Source organism: Rhinolophus sinicus, linkage group LG03, assembly GCF_036562045.2.
Source record: "Rhinolophus sinicus isolate RSC01 linkage group LG03, ASM3656204v1, whole genome shotgun sequence".
Taxonomy (NCBI): Eukaryota; Metazoa; Chordata; class Mammalia; order Chiroptera; family Rhinolophidae; genus Rhinolophus; species Rhinolophus sinicus.
The window spans coordinates 41,095,234-41,101,233 of NC_133753.1; positions in this window are offsets into that span (position 1 = coordinate 41,095,234).

Sequence of the window (6,000 nt, forward strand, 5' to 3'; positions counted from 1 at the left end):
ATAAATCACTTAATCTGGTTGCCAAATAAGTAAGCTGAGAAGATTGGGCTGGAAGAGCTACACAATTATAGAACACCGTCTGTTTACATTGAGTCCACCTTGTTCTTACATCAACACTTCGGTTCTCCTGTGGAGTCGCACCCCTTCCTCTCAGCTGGTTTGGATGGGGTGGGTACCACCCCCAGCCTTCTTCAGAATCACACATGTGGTCAAGTGCAGCCAAAGTCATTAATAGGCTCAGAGATTGGTTCATGCCAAGAGGACTCATCCCTGAGACTTTTGCTGGGACAAGTCATTTTCATCTTGCTGTGGCTGCTAAGCTGATGAACACGGCCTAGTGTTGCTGGTGGCCACCCTAGGGAAAGAGGGACTGTCTGAAGACAAAGCCATTGCAGAGGAAAGCAGAATGTAGAGACGGCAAGAGACTAATTCCTAAGAATGCCATTTGAAGACTTGTATTCAGCCATGGCTAACATCAGCATTTCCCATGGACTTCTTTAAAATTTCCTTTAGCTCCTTAGGCCTATTTCAATTAGGTTTCCAATGCTTGCCATGGGAAAAGAAAATCTATCTCATATGAATCCCTTCCAACTGTCCTCTATCACACCTAATACTGCTGCTTTTTAACATTCGTATCCAAAATGATCTGGATGGCGTGGGAATGCATAAGGCCAATAAATCAGTTTCCTTTTGATGCACTCTTGGAAAAAACATTTTTGAAAGGCTAAGACTGCATAGCAGAGTGATGTAGAAGTAAGACAAATTTTGATGAAAGGTTTTTAAGTTCTTTGTTCTTTTCTCTGAATAGAACTTTGTTAAAAAAAAATTGTTTTTTTTTTTCCAAATAATGCACAAAGGTGGAATGCACAAAATGAAAATCCTCCACAATTTCACCTTCCAGAAATAAGCATGGATAACACTGCAGTGGCTTGCTATTCCCAGACCAGAAGTCTTGGCCTGGAGCTGGTTAGAAATGCAGAACATGAGACGTCAATCCAGTCTTGCATTTTAACAAGGCTCCCAATTAATCTGTGTTAAAGTCTGAATAAAAGTTTGAAAAGCACTGGCTTCATTTATAGTCCTCCAAAGATTTTTTTCATATAGTCGCCAGGACTTTTTGTACATATATGTTTTGGCTTTTAATTCTCCTGATTTTGTAAAGGAAAAGCATACATGAATACAATGAATCAGAAACAATGTAATCAAAATCCTTTACAAAACATAAGTAATTCATTTACAGGGACAATATGCAAATTATAAAAGTATTACAAACTCATACTAGACCCTAGCATGCTATATATAGTAGCGAACTATCCCAGGGCCCAACTCACTAGAGCAGTGGTTCTCCAATGGACAGTACATCAGAACCACCGGGAGGTCACGCTGACGCCCCACAACCAGAGTTTCTGATTCAGTAGGTCAGCAATGAGGCCCAAGAATTTGCATTTCTATCGAGTTCCTAGGTAATGCTGACATTGCTGGTCCCAGAACAAAGTTTCACCAGTATTTCAAAAATAAAAAAGAATTATACTATATATCCATACTATATGTACTGCTCTGAGACTTGCTTTTTTCACTTACTGCTGTATCTGGGATATCTTTCCATGTCATCCACGTAGCATTACATCATTCTTTTTAAGGGCTGTAAGGTCAGAGATTTGGAGCTGACATGACAACATATGTTAAATGACAAAAACGAGAATCATTGGCATCTTCAACACAAGGACAAGCATCGCCAGCACTGGAATCATCACTTTCAACATGAAATGAACATCCTGCGTCTGAGTCTGCAGATAAGCCAAGTTCTGGACTAACCAGGAAAGGGGTTAGCGTTGTGTGGCTGCCACCGTAGAGTCAGGGAACGAAGGTGCCGATGCATGTGACACGCACAGCAAGTCCACATGGGAACCCCTGGCACACAGCTGCTGTACCTGCCGCACGTGGCCAACCTTAGTGGTCACATGCCCTCCTGAGTCTGTTCAGACTCCCAGAAAGACAGTGAGCCACTGGAGACAGCATGGTGGACCCTGAGGGCATTATGTCAAGTGAAATATGTCAGTCAGACAGAAAAAGATAAATACAGTCTGATCTCACTTATATGTGGAATCTACAAAAATGAAAAACAAACAAAAAACCAAGTCACAGACATAGAGAAGATATTGGTGGTTGCCTGAGGCAGGGGGTGGGGATGGGCAAAATAAGTGAAGCGGGTTCAAAAGGTATACATTTCCAGGTGTACAATGAGTAAGTCAGGGGGATGCAATGCACGGCATGGTGACTATAGTTAGTAATACTATACTGCATATTTGGAAGTAGTTAGGAGAGTGAATTTTGATAACTGTCATCACAAGAAATAAATTGTTGCAACTATACATGGTGATGGATGTTAACTGGACTTATTGAGGGGATCATTTTGAAATACATATATTACACTGTACAATTGAAACTAATACAATGCTATTTCAATTACACCTCAATAAAAACAATAAAGTGATCCATCTTGAAAATATGGCCGGATCTTCACGGGAGCAGTGCAGCAAAAATCAGATCTAGAATTTTGAGGCAATTCCTGAGAAGGACACTGACATACTTCTTTAGCAATCCCTCTGCCCGATGAGAGGAGCTTTCTAGATGTTTCCCACTGTTAAAATGCTCTGGGTTCAGACTTCTCCATTCAGGAAAGTTAACCCACCAAAAAAGGTTTTTTCCTTAGTTACAAAAGTATAGCCATATAAATAAAATATATTCTGAGCTATGCTTATGCTTCTGTAGCCACATATATAATCACCATCCAACAAAAGGATGACATAACCACAGCATGCCCTGAAGAATCAATCATAAGTTCAATATTACAGTGCAGAAATCTCAAAGAGCCACATATTACATATCAATGAGCTACATGTTGGCCCTGATTTGGCCAATTACTCATTTTAAACTCTGTCATGAAGACCCAGTTTCACTCATTCAACAAGCATTTAATACACCTACTACTTGCCTGATGTTATGTTTGGTGTCTGGGATACAGATATCTGGAATATGGAGAAGAAAGGTACATGCCAGGAAGGAACCTAGTGTGAGAAACAGACAAGAGAATCAAGGATTAAGCCACCTGTGCTTACAGATGAGGTAGATGAGATGTGTACAGAAGAAGGGTATGCCTAACCCAGCTTGCACGGTGAGCGCAGGAAATCACAACATGGTCAGTGAGGCTGGAGTGAAGCATACGTGTGAGGATGTGAGAAAGGAGACGAGGTGGAAGTAGGAGGAGAGATCAGATGGAGTCACTGCAGGACTGCCAGCAGGGATGTGAGCTGACAAGATGTGGAAGCAATGTGGAAAGGGGAGCAGGGGAATGAGACCAGAATATGGAGCCTAGCTTTGAGGCTCATGCAGTCTGAGGCCGCAGTGCAGGAGCTGGTGCTGGCTATCGGAGACCAAGACGTGGGGAGAGAATGTATGGGCTTGTGGACAGCCTGCAGTGGGGGTTTGGAGGGAACAGTGAAGGTTTGGAATGAGTCCTAGGGGACACTCAGACTTAAGGGTAGGGTAAAGAGCCAATACAGGAACAAAGAATTTTAAAGAGGATTGAGTTAGGGGTGAGAATGGGATGGGGAGATGGTAAGCCACACTGTTCCTCAAACAAACGTGTACTGGCTCTAGGGTTTATTTTACCAGAAAAGCATAAACCTCCCCCACATAGTACACAATTTAAAGGATCCCTTTAGTGGTATAAATAGTGTCTCTACAAAATTCATGTCTACTCAGAAATTCACAAGGTGACCTTAATTTGGAAATAGGGTCTTGCAGATACAGTTGAGGTCATACTGGATTAGGGTGAGCTCTAAACCCAATGACCGGTGCTCTTCTGAGAAAGAAGAGAGGACTCAGAGAGACACAGAGAAGAAGCCCATATGAAGACACCTGCTAGATTGGCAGCCAAGGACTGGCAGGTGCCAGCAGCATCTAGGAAGGGGCGAGGAAGAATTCTTCCCTAGAGCTTTCAGAGACAGCTTGCCAACACCATGGTGTCAGATTTCTAGCCTCCAGATTTATAACAAAATTAATTTAGGCTGTTTTAAGCCACTCAGTTTGTAGCACTTTTCTATGGCAGCTCTAGAAATCTAATAAAGCTCCCGAAACCCTTTTGGCTCAAATTTTCCTGAAGTTTCACTATTATTCAGTTTTCTGGGTGGGTTTAGATCTGTTTAACTGGGAGGGATGCTGTATCAAGCCAGGAAAATTCACACATATTTTATGATTCACTCTATTTCATAGCAAGGCCCTGTGGGATTGGGACATGGGTTAAGTCAAGTATGGAGAAGGGGGGATGTTTTTGGGGATAGAGGCCAAGATAAAGAATTATCCTCAGAGCAGGGTAATTCTAGAGAGCAGGGATAGTAGGTGCCACTGATACTCACCAGGATTCTAGGAAACAGACTATACGGGTATTATTTAATCTCCATCTTACAGATGAAGAAACTGAAATTTACAGGCACTCAGTAACTGTGTGAAGGCTACAGTTGATAAATGTTGGCGGCATATATAGAAAGCAGATTTTCTTACTCCTAGTTTAGGGGTTTTCCATGGGGCCGTGCATCCCTTACCATGCTGTCTCTAGGGAATCATCTTGGACTGAAGACAAGAAAGAAAAAAGGCATTATCAGCTATTGTCACAGAGGGGTTCTTCTAGACAAGTTAATCTCCTATACAACTAAAAGCGGTCCTGGAGAACTGACTCCGGGTGGTGAACACACAATGGGATTTATAGGTGATGTAATACAGAATTGTACACCTGAAATCTACGGAATTTTACTAACAATTGTCACCCCAATAAATTAAAAAAAAAAAATAATCAAAAGACAGCAAGCATGTAAAACATGCTATATTCATTTTGTTCCACTGAAGACCATAAAATAAATAAAAGCCTGAAAAAACAAAAACAAAAAAACAAAAAACAGAACAAAACAAAAAAAGCGGTCCTGTAAATACCAGTTTATCTTAACTATTTTATGTGGTAGTCTTTCCTGCCTTCTAAAATAAATTATAATAAAATGGTTTAATCTCCTCCCACTGGTATGCACATTCATCATTATTAATTCATTTGTTAAACTGCCTCAGTTCCTCAAAAGAAACAGGCAGAAAAGTATAGGCACACACTGATGCAGCATATTTGGTGGCCCACACAGATGTGTCCATCATAATATCCAGCAATCAGAGAATCATGTGAGTAAGAGGTCGAAGCTTCCATTTACTGAGTGCTAAATATATACCAGGAAGTGTGCTAAGTGCTTTAATACGGGCTGTCATGCAATCTTCCAACTCCCTGTGGTGTGACTATTTTTAATCCTCACATTACAGATGAGGAATCTGAGGTACTCATTCTTATTCAGGAAACGTGAGGCCACTAGATTGGTGATGACCACATACCTTAAGTAGGTACCTCTTGAATAAACAGGTACCTGTTGAATTAATAAACACCTATGTTTAAAGTGAGGAGTCAAGCCAGTCTTTCTGTGAGGACTCAGAGAGAAAGGTTGTGTCCTCAACTGCCATGGAAAGCTCTCAAATTTCTCAGCTCAAACTGCTTAAGTTATGACCCACATGCTGCGCTGGCTAATCTAAGTCTCATGTCAAGTCAACTCTGCAAATAAACTTCTCATGTAAGTGAGCTGTGGGGCAGAGGAAAGGCCTTGGATGCACCCCGTGTCCTCTCAACGCTGGCAGTTGGTGAGAGGCTCATGAAGACCGGCAGTCTCAGGCTTCTTCAAAGCCTACCATCCACAGATGCTTGAGAGTTTGGTTAAACACTTGGTAAGATTATCAAGAAATCATGTGAGCTGCAATCACACTGTGTTCTTCTGAGGACCTCTTGGGATATAATCGAAATTCCCAGTTCTTTTCTCTTGGAGGACAAAAGCATCATGGGACAAACACAGGCCCAAGAAACTTCTCACACAGGAAGCTGCTAATGCAGCCTTTCATCACTCAGAGGGTGGTTAG